Source organism: Carassius gibelio, chromosome B1 (genome assembly GCF_023724105.1).
Source record: "Carassius gibelio isolate Cgi1373 ecotype wild population from Czech Republic chromosome B1, carGib1.2-hapl.c, whole genome shotgun sequence".
Classification (NCBI taxonomy): domain Eukaryota; kingdom Metazoa; phylum Chordata; class Actinopteri; order Cypriniformes; family Cyprinidae; genus Carassius; species Carassius gibelio.
The window spans coordinates 32,823,335-32,838,182 of record NC_068396.1 but is presented as its reverse complement, the minus strand read 5'-3'; positions in this window follow the sequence as shown (position 1 = coordinate 32,838,182).

The following is a 14,848-nucleotide window of genomic DNA, read 5'->3' as shown; positions in this document are numbered from 1 at the left end:
ATTTAAAATAACTGGAAGAAAACTGTCATATTTGTATGAAGTGAAAGTGTTCATAAAGTGAATGGTTAGTTTTGTTGAGATATTCCATTAATGGAAGAAGGGAATAATTATCTTGATAAATTGAGGGAGGGAAACTAATGATCTGTGATAAGAAGCAGATAGCTTGACTGTTACACATGTTCAGCAGTGAAATGAGATATGAGCGCTGTATCCTCAGCTGTCCTAGGTTCTCTGACTAATCTTCCGGTAAGGTTTCCTCAAAGCTACGAACAAACGTACTTCCAGTAACATTAAAATTACATTTTTTTTAGATTGTATAATGTTCTAAAAATGTAAGTAAAATTGATTTAATAACTTACTGTATTTTTAAAACATTATTTGTTGGACTAATGTTTTTAAATGTTATTTCTTTCTGAACTTTCAGAAGAACATTCAAAAGTAACATTCCCCTAAAGTTTGCACAATGAAACATTCCTTTAACTTTCACATCACCAGGAGAAACATTTCTAAAACATTTAAAAATAGATGTTTGAAACATTCAGAGAATATATATTTTTTATAACTTAATGGAAGGTTAACAAAACATTCACAAAGCACATTACAGACATAGTTTTTAATATAAGATTTTTCATTTAATTCTTAAAATATTGTCCATTTGAACTGACATTGATGGTAGGAAATAAAAGGGACACTTGCTTCAAACCCTGGGAAACCTATATTAAAAAAAAGGAAAGAAAAGAAAGTACAAATCTAAACCTGTGAAAAAAATTGAGTTCACTGCAGTTCTGCTCCATAGCATGAGGAATGCTTGATCACAGATTCAACCACAGAGTTATCTGTATCATGTGGGATGTTTATGATCCGTCATTATCATCGTTCAGAGGGCAGCAATCTCAGAAATTTTCTACCAGTTTAGTGCACATTTAGTTATGTAATAGAAATGCTTCTGGGTCATCATTAACATATTATTCCTGAGACTGTTTCAGAGCTCTGGTTCATAAACTGTGGTGTAGCAATCAAAGATAAAGTGTCAATAAGTTTACAGGCTCTAATCCTACAAGACCTGATTATTCCATTGTATCCTTAAGTGAAATGCCAAAAAAATGAATAATTTTACATTTTTTTTATATTTTCCCATTGGAACTCGGAGAATGAAGAACTAAAGGGGAAATTAAAATGGTGAAAACCTCGAAAGAAATGGTGACAATAGAGAAATGGTGATTCACATTTACATAAATATTAACTTGACATATTGCGTTAGGAGAAAGGTTAATGGAAATATTGTTGACTGATATTGTGCCAGTAGAAGATGCTGTGACAAAAAACCCATAACCATTGAAAACAAATGTTTATTTATACTTGAATATATGTGTCCCTTAGCTATACAATGCCTCTTGAACAAGGCTCTTGGTCTACGAGGGCTCTTTGTCACTCCTGTTACTATTGAGCCCTGTAAATATGAACGTCTCCCAATCTTTTATAGAACCAGGGCTGTATTATAAAAAAACTTTGCCACCATAATTGTGCTGAGTATTTGCTTCAGTTGATATCTTGAGCCTTTAAGCGGTTTTCATAAATTTGCTTCTATACAATTGCATTATTGTTTTGCAGCAAACATTTGTGCAATGCTGATACAACTCTTGATCTAGTAGGTGACTTATGCTCTTGATTAAATTTCTTGATTATATGAGAAGAGTTTGTGGCTAAATTGTTAGAGAAAACTGCCGTGAATTCACTGCTCTGTCTGTGCACTTTGGATGGGTTAAATACAGAATGTGATTTCTGAGTACGGGTCACCATACTTAACTGTATGTCACTTTCACAAAAAAGAGAGAGATCTCATTATGCAAATGCCACCATATAATGCTTTATAACACTTCAATATTAAGAAAAAAATGGATTTAGGCATTTAGCCATGAACATTTATCATGTGATCCTCAATAGTGGTGAAAATTATTATGCATACTGCAGTGCATTATGGGAGTAATTCATGTATTGCAACATGAAGCATTTTGTTGATTGTAACCATTGTAGAGATTCATATGCTGGTTCTTGATATCTGTGTGTGTGTGTCTAAAAAGCACTGCAGTTCAAACTTTTATATGTGTTACAAATAAAAAAAAAAAAAATCCATATCCTGTAAATGTTACAGCAATGCTTTTTTTGTGTGCATGCTGTAGTTTTTCATATGTCACAGTTCTGTCTTCTCCACAACAACCCATGCAGAGCTACAGAGAAAGATCTAGCACAACAAGTCAAGGGTCAAGAGCACAATTAAACCAAACACTGATCTCCATGATGGTGGCATATTTTTATCCAATAAAACATCCACATCTGATCCTCTGTAATTCTCAATAACAGCAGGTGTTCATCACTAATGCACATTCAATACTCACTTAATTATCTCATTAACTTTAACTCTTTGAGAACTTGGGATTTAACTTGAGAGTTGTTTGTGACTTGGAAGGAATGACTTGGTTCCTCTGGTGAAATCAGCTGCTGGACTTTTACTCTTTGGCCCCGGGACTTCCCACCTCTGTACAAAACTGGTCTCTTAAGGTACAAATCACAAGGATACAGCACCAGTGACAAGCTATTTTACCCCTAAAGGTACAATTATGTACTTTATTTTCTGAGAGTGTACCCTCAAGGTTGCAGCTTTTGTACCCTTGGCCAGAGGTGGGACTTTCAAGTCACAAGTAAGTCTTCAAGTCATATTCAAGTCCTCAAAGGGTTAAAGCTAAAAATCATGAAATTGTGTTTATCTTTGCATAGTCGACTGACACTCAGCTATTACTGAAGTGCAGTAAAAAAAAAAATCACAATGCTTCAATGTGGAAAGATACAAAAGAAGACTGTCAGTTCAGGTTTTTAGACAAACACACTTATCACACGATCCTCAACAGTGGTGACAATATTTCATACTGCAGTGAATGACAGGAGTTTTTACTAAGGTTTCACTTACTTTTTTTTTCCCATAGTGTAGTTTTACTGGGTTGGTTATGCTAAACTTAAATAGAACTAATGTTAATTTGATTGTAATCTGACCACCTATCACATACAGATTAATTTCTTCTCTCTGCTTCACAGCACCTCATGCAATGCTACATAAAGAGATCTAACATGACAGTCAAGGGTCAAGAGCCAAACTAAAGCAAACCCTGATCTCCATGATGGTGGCATCACTTTAACCAATAAAACATCAACATCTGATCCTCTGTAGTTCTCAATAACAGCAGGTGTTCATCATTAATGCACAATCATCATTTAATTAGTCACTTAATTATATCATTAACTTTAACCCTTTGAGGACTTGGGATATGACTTGAAGACTTGCTTGTGAATTGAAAGTCCCACCTCTGCCCTTGGCATAGGGTACATAAAACATCACCATCTGATCCTCTGTAATTCCCAATAACAGCAGATGTTAATCATTTAATCATCATTTAATTAGTCACTTAATTATCTCATTAACTTTAACTCTTTGAGGACTTGGGATTTGACTCAAGACTCGTTTGTGACTTGGAAGGAATGACTTGGTTCCTCCTCTGATGAAATAGGCTGATGAGTTCATGGGTGGAGCAAAAATATGGCAGGACTTTTACTTTTTGGCACCTGGACTTCCCACCTCTGATATTAACATGTTAATCCAGCACAGCAAGACTTACTCGAACACGTCGATCACAGTACATATCAAAATACAGATCGGCCATTACTTTTTAGACTATGAACATGATAGGGTAAGGTATGAGCTTGAATTCACCGAGTGTTTATTCCATGGACAAAAATGCCGCTTTGAACACCATAATACCCACCACTTGTCCTTTGGGAGTGTAAATGGGACAAAATGAAACAGAGACCGACCCCTCGGTGATGGAGTTTATGAGATACTTATTTGACTAGGTTGAAGCCTTGAGATTTTTGGAAGTTGCACAAATGCTTACAAACTCTATCACAAAATGACAGAAGGGGAGAAAAATATGTTTACCAGCTTATACCCTTCTGCCAAGCTAGGAAAAGCTATTCAATTGGTCACCCCCAAATAATTTTTGACAATTTTGAACCAATTTAAAGTTAATACGGGCTTATTAAGGCCACATACGGGTTATCTATCCAACGTGATCAAAGAAAATGACAAAATGTCTTACATCACCGAATATTATGAAAAAGATGGAAATTTGTCTCAACCCTGAAAAGATCAGCCACAACCCCACTCAGAGGTCTAAAAACGAGCTATTGCTTAATAGTTTATGGGGGAGATTCTCTATGAGAGAGGATTTACCACAAATGATCCTTGTGAAAGACCTTGAAGAATTCACCAGTATCGTTTTTGGAAAAAACCCTGATCTACTTCACATTTGTCTTAAACGACATTGCACTTGTCCAACATCAGTTTTGGGCCAGTTACTCTGAAAATGTAATTAAATTACTGATAAGATTAGATTAGATTAGATTCAACTTTATTGTCACTGCACATGTAGGTACAAGGCAACGAAATGCAGTTAGCATCTAACCAGAAGTGCAATAAGCAGTAAGTACAGAATAAAGGTCTATAATATGTACAATAACTATACAGGTAAGTATTATGGACATAATTTACAGATATTAAATACTATAAGCACGATATACAGATAGGTGTACTATGAACATACTATACAGATGGGCTATGTAAAAGTGTATGTACACTATAGGCAGAACTATGAACATAATTTACAGTATTGCAATGGACAGTAAAGTGCATAGAAAAGAATATTTCAATGTGCAAATGGATTATACATTGTTCCTGGATGAACAGGCAGTAGTGCAAGTAATAACAAGTTACTTTTTGCTTGTTGTGAGTAAATAAATAAATCAGAGTATTGAAGAGGGGGAGGAGTCTATGTGTGTGGTGTGGGGGGTGTTGAGGGGTGTCAGAGGGCAGAGTTCAGCAAGGAGACAGCTTTAGGGAAAAAGCTGTTCCTGAATCTTGTGGTCCTTGTCCGGAGGCTCCTGAAACGCCTTCCGGAGGGGAGGAGGTTAAACAGTTCGTGGTCAGGGTGAGAGGAGTCCTTGAGAATGCTGCGAGCTCGACGTAGACAGCGTTTCCTCTGGATGTCCTCAAGAGCAGGAAGTGGTGTCCCTGTGATGCGCTGGGCAGTTTTCACCACCCTCTGCAGTGCCTTGCGGTCAGCCACTGAGCAGTTCCCATACCAGACTGTGATGCAACTGGTCAGGATGCTCTCGATCGCACACCGGTAAAAGTTCAACAGGATGTTTGAAGACAACTGGTTCTTCTTCAGTGTCCTGAGGAAGAAAAGGCGCTGGTGAGCCTTTTTGACGAGGCTGGAGGTGTTTGTAGTCCAGGACAGGTCCTCCGAGATGGTGGTTCCCAGGAACTTGAAGCTGGAGACACGTTCAACAACCATCCCGTTAATGTGGATGGGGTCATGCGTGCTTCCTTTCTTCTTCCTGAAGTCCACAATGAGCTCCTTGGTCTTATTGGTGTTAAGGAGCAGGTTATTGTCAGCGCACCATGTGGCCAGGTGCTGTACCTCTTCCCTGTAGGCAGTCTCATCGTTGTCACTGATGAGGCCAATCACCGTGGTGTCATCTGCAAACTTAATGATGGAGTTGGATCCATGTACAGGCTTGCAGTCGTGGGTGTAAAGGGAGTAGAGGAATGGGCTCAGCACACAGCCCTGTGGTACGCCAGTGTTAAGTGTGATGGTGGTGGAGTGGTTGTGGCCTGACCGAACATGCTGAGGCCTGTTGGTCAGAAAGTCCATAATCCAGTTGCAGAGGGAGCTGTTAATGTCCAGGTCTCCAAGTTTTGTGGTCAGCTTGGAGGGAATGACGGTGTTAAATGCTGAACTGAAGTCAACAAACAACATCCTAACATACGTGTTGTTATGGTCCAGGTGTGTGAGTGCAGAGTGCAGCACTGTGCATACTGCATCCTCTGTGCTCCTATTCCTGCGGTAAGCAAATTGGTGTGGGTCCAGTGTGGGTGGGAGGCAGTCTTTGAGGTGTGCTAGGACCAGTCGCTCGAAGCACTTCATAATGATGGGTGTGAGTGCTACGGGGCGATAGTCATTGAGGCACGTTGGGGAGGAGTGTTTTGGTACTGGCACAATGGATGTGGACTTAAAACATGTAGGCACAGTTGCTTGGGTGAGGGACATGTTGAAAATGTCTGTGAAGACCCCTGCAAGCTGCTCTGCACATGCCCTAAGCACACGTCCAGGAATGCCATCCGGGCCAGCAGCCTTGCGTGCGTTGATCCGGCTCAGTGCAGTGTGGACATCTGTGGAGGTGAGTTTGAGAGGTTGGTGGTCTGCTGAGGGTGTGATCTTGGTGGCTGTCTCCTTGCTGTCGCTGTTGAAGCGAGCATAAAAGTCATTTAGCTCGTTAAGGAAGGAGACGTCCGTGACTGTTGGTGTGGAGTTGCTTGACTTGTAGTCACTGATAATCTGGATGCCCTGCCACATGCGTCGGGGGTCAGAGTTGGAAAAGTGTTCCTCTACCTTCAACTTGTAGCAGTACTTCGCCTTTTTGATGCCCCTTTTCAGGTTAGCCCTGGATTTACTGTAGGCCTGAGCGTCGTCTGACCTGAAAGCGGTGTTGCGGGCTTTCAGCAGAAGTCGCACCTCCTTGTTCATCCATGGCTTCTGATTAGGGTATGTTGTTATCTGTTTTTCTGTTGTTACACTGTCAATGGTGGAGTTGATGTGATCCAGTACAGAGGAGGTGTAGATATCAATGTCCGTGTGAGAGCCACAGGCAGCCTGTGAAGCAAACATACTCCAGTCAGTGTGTTGAAACCTGTCTTGAAGTAAAGAGTCAGCTCCAGTTGGCCACACTTTGATGGTCCTCACTGATGGCTTCACACGGTTGATGAGGGGTGAATACTTAGGGGTGAGAAACAAAGAAAGGTGATCAGACTGTCCGAGGTGGGGGAGGGGGCTCGCGATGTAAGCTCCATTAATGTTTGTATAAACATGATCCAAAGTTTTGTCTCCTCTGGTGTGGCAGGAAACATGCTGGTGAAATTTGGGGAGTACTGTTTTTAGTTTGCAGTGATTAAAACTGATTACTTTAATTAAAATTAATCATGTTACTGTTCTGATTACTTTATTTCAAAAGTAATTAATTACATTACTAGTTACATTATTTTTTCTATATGAAATTTATGAAATCCCAGCGTACACGCTCCTGATAAATTTTTTTTATTAAAGCATCAACATTCACAGAACACTGTTATTTTTAACTAAATTAGGCAGCTGCTGCAGAATGCGAGTGAAGAGCACTGCATTTATAATCTCTAAAATACATCTCAGTCATTTAGGCAGAGCATGTGTTAGGCTGTGGCCAGGTATGGGGACTTGGGGCAAAAATGCAACTTAATTGGATAAAAAATTACCCTGCATTAACAGATATAATCTATTACATCCATTTCTTTTTTGTTAACAACTGTTTATTGAATTTTCTTCTGTGAACAATAGCACAAGCAAAAAAGCAACTGTGCAAATGCAGAACCCATCACAAACCACCACACCCCCTTTTAGACTAAAGAGTAGAAAAGATAAATAATAAATAAATACATAAAGTAAAATAAATAATAAAAATAAAAACAAATTAAGTAATATCAATACATAAAATAGAATAACATAATATTTACAAAGATTTTAGAAAAGATGGAACAACATTAAAAGATGAATGCCATAAATTAACAGTTTTCACATTTTATCCATATATACGAGAAGTTGATAGTTCCATCAAGATAATTTCCAAGAAATATACCACCCAGGTTCGTCTGTCCATTGTGTGAGGAGGATTCCAGCGGTTGTCTAGCAACTTTTTTTTGCTGCAGTGAGAGCAGCTAACAGTAAACATCTTTGTTGGATGGACAAGGTGAGTCCCAAAAGTCATTCATGAACAAATGGCACAGAGTCAAACATATCTCTGTACCCAACAAATAAGAATGGTCCTGTGAGAGCTGAGACCAAAAAGGAGAGAGGGAGGGGCACTACCCAAAAATTAAAAAAAAAATGTGCCTAAAGATCCTTGCGAACACAGATTGCATTTAGGAGAAGATGACAGATTCATATGAAAACTTCATTGGAGTCAAGTAAACCCTATGCAGCAATTTAAACATTCCCCATATCTGATCTGATCTGTAAATAAAAAATGCACATCCTCATTAAGATCCTTAGCCCCAACAGTTGTAATAGATAAAGGTCTGTATGAATGCTAAAGAAGAAAAAGATAAATGACTGAAGCAGAGGAGGGAGATTCCTCAGGGGGAAGGATTAGTTTGCACAAGTTGAGAGTTCCAGTGCACCCCTTATGCCCGTAGGGCCTATCTAATGTGTCAATACATAAAAAAGGATGTGCCTGGCAGATTATATTGAGTTTTGAGATTCTGGCAGGATTGTTAACTTTTATATTTCAAATGTTTACTTTATTATGAGTCCATTGCCTGACAAAAAAATGTTTACGAATGCCTATGCCAAATTGTAACTAGTTGTAAACGTCTTTCAACATCCCTCCATGTGGAGAGGAGATGGGCTACAATGGGACCAAACCTAGATTTACACTGCCTAAGCGGAACCCCCGAAAAAACAAAATGCTTCAATTTATATGGATAAACAATAGATTCCTCAATTGCTCTCCAAGTTACAGAAGCATCAGTGTCAAACCAAACGGATAAAGGGCGTAGGGAAAAGGCTTAAGCATACAGTCTAAAATCAGGGAAAGAAAGACCTCCATGTAATCTACTGTGTTGTAAGGTAGTCAGTTTAATACGACTACGCTTCCCATTCCATATATACCTTAAAACACATGCATCAAAATTTTTCCAGTAGCCAACTGGTGGAACAAGAGGAATCATAGAAGAAAATAAATTAATATGTGGGAGAACATTGATTTTAATCACCGATTTATGAGCCTAAAGAGAAGTGGAAAGACGAGACAAAATTTTCTAAATCTGAGGATATTTTGACTAGAATACTACACAGCAAAAAAATCTGAGTGAAATTAACTCTGCTGGGAGTACATGTGAGACCACACTCAAGAGTGTGAAAGTGTTAAAATAACACTGAAGCTGAGTTAAAGTTAATGAGATAATTAAGTGTTTAATTGAGTGATTAATTGAGTGATGATTGACCATTATTGACGAGACCTGGTGTTAACATGCAGAATCAACAAAGATGAAAATCACTATTTTAATGATGTCACCATTATAGTGGTCAGTGTTTGCTTTAGTTGGGCTCTTTACCCCTAAAACGTTAAAGACAGATTTTAATTGGCTGTTATAACAGTTATAAAACTGATGGACAAGCAAAGACTATTGTTATTCCTGAACTACTGGGTTAAAGTTACACTGTTAATTATTGCAGCCCTATGAATCTTCAACAAAGTATTTCCAGCAGTCACAATTACAATCTAATTTCTTAAAATTTGCTCAAAAATCTTTCAAAAGAGTCTTTCCGTTAGACATCCAAACATCAAGAATCAACCTGTAAATCTCAACAATGGCAAAAATCCAAAAAGCATATTGAAGTGCATTCTGGGTGCCACCTATCAAAAGTCATCCATGGCTCCCATGATGCATTGCGGCATGAATAAATTATTAGCTGAATTGTTTCAGTAATTTCCTTTATTCTCACTAATCTATTTTTTTTTTTTTTTTTTTTTATGTTACTTTTAATAGTTTGGTTTCTAATGTTTAGAGTTGTTCTGTTTGTCACCATTGTTGAGATTCCTACACTAATTTTTGATGTATGTGTGTGTCTAATACAAGCTTTTTTTAATTATCAGAACAACTTTCAAAAAAATCATTTTAATTAGTGGGTACTGTACAATCACAGGGTTGTTATAATCAAGGAGATCAACCAAATCTGTTTAGGCTTTAATTGAGTTGGGTGATTAAGGTCAAACATCCATATTTGGATTTTTTTCTTGTCTGTTCATTACTATTTGTAACAGCTAAACAAAATCTGACTTTAAAAACGTAAGGCTCAAGAACCCAACTAAAGCAAACACTGACCACTATAATGGTGACATAAAATAGTGATTTTCATCTTTGTTGATTCTTCATGTTAACATCAGGTCTCAACAATAATGGTCAATCATCACTCAAAGAATCACTTAATTATCTCATTAACTTTAACTCTGCTTCAGTGTTAATTTAACACTCCTCTTTTAACACTTTCACACTCTTGAGTGTGGTCACATGTACTCCCAGCATAGTTAATTTCACTCTGGATTTTTTGCTGTGTATTTGTCAAGCTCCAACGATGGGCAGATGCTGAATTTTGGCTCGAATAAACACCCCCCCTAAAAAAAAATGTAACATAAAAAACTGTGAAATGCTTGGCAGTACACATATTACCAGCTACGCTTATTACTAACCAGTTTGATTTTATTTCTGTCAGACGTCTACAGAAGTTATTTTTGAGAATTAACTGCACTGTTAAAAATCGCTGTAAAAAAATGGCCAAATTTCGACAGTAACATTCTGTTTTTCATTAAAAAAGTGCATTCTAGGTAATATTCATCATTTTTGAGAAGGTAGCCTGCTGCTATATATCATAAATTAACAACGTTCAAAGTCGACACTCAGCGGCTGTGTTTCAAATCACACCCTACACCCTCATTCACTATTCCCTACATGAGTTTACTAATATAGTCCACCTGACAGAGAGAATGAACACTAATGAGTGAATTCAGACACTGATCAACAGCTGCTGTTAACGAGTAGAATCAATGAAGAAAAAAACAAGACAAACACATGAAATACAACTGACTTCAGTCACAGTCTTAGATGAAATCATCTGAAGATTTAAACAATCAACAAACAGCTTTACCAACTTCACTCATTACTAACCACAAGACCACAGGAAACAGATGATTCTTCTGCACAATCTGACTTTGCTGCAGCCTGGAATTGAACTACTGGTTTCGTCTGGTCAGAGGAGAACTGACCCCCAACTGAGCCTGGTTTCTCCCAAGGTTTTTTTCTCCATTCTGTCACCGATGGAGTTTCGGTTCCTTGCCGCTGTCGCCTCTGGCTTGCTTAGTTGGGGTCACTTCATCTACAGCGATATCATTGACTTGATTGCAAATAAAAACAGACACTATTTAAACTGAACAGAGATGACATAACTGAATTCAATGATGAACTGCCTTTAACTATCATTTTGCATTATTGAGACACTGTTTTCCTAATGAATGTTGTTCAGTGCTTTGACGCAATGTACACAAGTAATCAATGTATTTTGTTTAAAGCACTATATAAATAAAGGTGATTGATTGACTAACCAGACTGACTTTATTTCTGTCAGATCAAATATTAGAAATCAAAAGATCTTATTGAGAATTACAGAGATTTAGATGATATTGTTACTGTTTCGTTTGACCTCATCATTGTGGAGATCAGTGTTTGCTTTAGTTGGGCTCCTGACCCTTGACTTTTGTACTTTAAGTTTTGTTTCATTGCTGTATTTGTATCTTTATGATACATCTGTTACAGCAATATTAATATTGATAGTCAAGTGATTATGGCTCTTTCTGTCAGGCATTATCTACTAGACTGATTTAAAGTGTTGCTGTAGTACTCACATTTTAATTTGGTGTTGAAATATGTGAGTGAGATTCAACATTTTTGTTTATTCAATTTTATAAGATTGAGCAGTAACAACCAGAACATATGGATTTAAAGACAGTTTGAGTTTTAAATATTTTGGGCAGCAGTGTCGATAACACTCAAAGAGAGACATGAACAATCAGCATATGAATCTCAACAATGGTGACAATCAAAAGGTTCATGATGCAGTGCATGCTGGGTACCAGCTAGTGATGGGAAGATGAGGCCTCATGAAGCTTTAAGCTTTTCAGCCAAGTGGTTCACAAAAGGGTTCATTTCTGGAAACTAAATTTGCTCAGAATACCACCTGGTGGTCAACAAGTGTAAAAACAAGCAGATATATTAGAAGACCAGGGGTCAGAAAGTAAAATTCATGCTATATTTTTGTTCCACCCATGAAGTCAGCAGCTGATTTCACCAGAGGAGGAACCAAGTCATTCCTTACAGGTCAAAAATGAGTCTCAAGTTAAATACCAAGTTCTAAAAGAGTTCAAGTTAGTGAGATAATTAGGTGACTAATTATATGACGATTGTGCAGTAGTGATGAACACCTGCTGTTATTGAGAATTACAGAGGACCGGATGATTTATTGTTTAAAATGATTCCACCATCATGGAGATCAGTGTGTTCTTTAGTTGGGCTCTTGACCCTTTTAATAATCCAAAGTCATTTTCTTTTAAACACTTGCGGTTGTGTTACATGGTAAATATTAATACATTGCTGATCTAAAAGCTTGAAAACAGCAAATTAAACTGCCCTTTTATCAAGTAAAACATTTAAATGACCTTCATTAGGGTGTCTCTCTTTGGTTTGTTTTATGATGTTCAGCTATTACTGAACTACAATAAAAGTCCTATTAAACAAATATTATTGTAATGCTTAAATATTGAAGGAAAACAAATTGTACCAGCTCAGGATTTTAGACATGAGAATTTATCATATGATCCTCAACAGTGGTTACAATAATTATTCATGCTACAGTGCATGATGGGAGTTTTTTTTACTATGGTGTTACCCAGCATGCACTTCAGCTTGAAGCGTTTTGTTGGTTGTCACCATTTTTGAGATTCATATGCTGGGTCATGATGTCTGTGCGTCTTATTAGAACAAGGTTTCAGAAATGTATATGCATTACATACTTAAAAATTCAAATTAATTATCGATATTAAACCAGTTCAATTGCATGTGGCAGTTCCACAATGTAGGTTGTTTAAAAACTGAACATATGTTAGATGAAATAATTTTTTTTTTTTGGAAATAATAACTACATCATCATGGAAAAGCAGCTAGTAAGAGTTTTCTGTATCTCTATGATTGTGCTGCTTTATAACAACACATGCACTTTTGCAGAGAAACATTTAACACAAGAAGCCAAAGGTCAAGAGCCCAACTGAAGCAAACACTGATCTCCATGATGATGGCATCATTTTAACCAATAAAACATTGACATCTGATCCTCTGTAATTCTCAATGACAGCAGGTGTTCTTCACTAATTCACAATCATAATTAAATTAGTCACTTAATTATCTCATTAACTCTTTGAGGACTTGGGATTTAACTAGGGCTGCACGATTAATCGCATGCGATTGTCATGCGTGTCTTTGTCAGTAAAGCCGGTTCTGTGATTAGCAGTAAATGTCCACCACCTGGTTTCAAGTGGAGCGGCACTTCCCAGCTAGAATTTTCTTTGTTCTAAAATGTTCTAAGAACATTCCCATGGATTGTTCTAACAATGTTTTTAGCGGGTAGTTTTATTTTTGTTCCCAGAACGTTCTCTCAAAATATAGGATAACGTTCTCTAAAAACATTCTACAAATGTTTATCAATAACATTATTAGAACATTATTCCATAACATTCTAATTAAGATTTAAGTGGATGTTTAGATGTGGATGTTGATGTCTGTTTAAAAGTAATAGCTTGGTTTGATGTCACCATAATGCTGGTAAGTGTTGGCTTTAGTTGTGCAATTTGACACTTGACTTGTCGGTGTTGTTTTTTAGCTGCTGTCATCTTTATTATGGCTAAAACAGCAAACAAATGTGTGGTTCAATGGTGCTGTTTGCTTGCTGATGATTGATATGTCTGATTACTTGTTTTCACCCAAGCTACTGTGTGGTGTTAGTTAAGTATTATTTATTAAAGTGACTCAATGGTCAACAGCCTGACACCCAGTTGAATTTAAAACAGATAATTTCAAAGATTCAAAAAAATTTGTCACACAAACATCAAGATTCAGTGTATGAATCTCAACAATGGTGACATGCTTTATGCCGCAATGTATTCTGGGTACATCATGCAAAACTCATCTGTAGCACCCAGAATGCATTGCGGCATGAAGCATGTCACCATTGTTGAGATTCTTACACTAATTCTTAAGGTCTCTGTATGTCTAAGCATCCTAAGGTTTGAAGTGATTCTAAAACAATGTAGTTTAAAAAGATCAGACAAAAATAAAATGACATAAATTGTCAGGACCCTGTGTATTGCAACACATCTGCTATAGTCACTAATATTAAATTAATAGCGTAGAACAGACTCCTGGTAAAATCAGTTGATCAGATTATTACATTAAGACATCTTTAATATCAGCCAGTAACCAACATTATCTAATGACATCTTTTTCTCAATGTTTTTGCTGTAACAGATATAATTACAGCAGCTAAATGAACGCTAACACTGAAAAGACTCATACTTCCTAAGTACTGATCAGCATAATGGTGACATCAAACTAAACTATAATTTTCAATAAACCATCAACATCTCTGTTAATCTCAATAAGAACTTTTTTACATTTATGACAGAAATAACTCTTGTTTATAATAAGTGAAGATTGTCATGTTTTTGGAGTATTTACGCTAGAGTTTGACACCAAACAGAGGTTGGGTTTTCACTTTCAACCAACATCTGACTTCTGAGCAATGTCAGTCCACATCTAGTGTGATGTGAAGCCGTAATTCACTGACAAGCTGTGCAATATCACGTTCATAATCGCAGATTAATCGCATGCGGTTATGAACGCGATATTGCGTAGCTTGTCAACGATCCACGGCTCTGTATATTAGGTGCGGCTCCATTTGAAAGCAGCTGATGGACATTTACTGCTAATCACAGAACCATCTTTACTGATGAGACACGCATGACAATCGCATGCGATTAATCGTGCAGCCCTAGATTTAACTAGAGACTAGTTTGTGACTTGGAAGGAATAACTTGGTTCCTC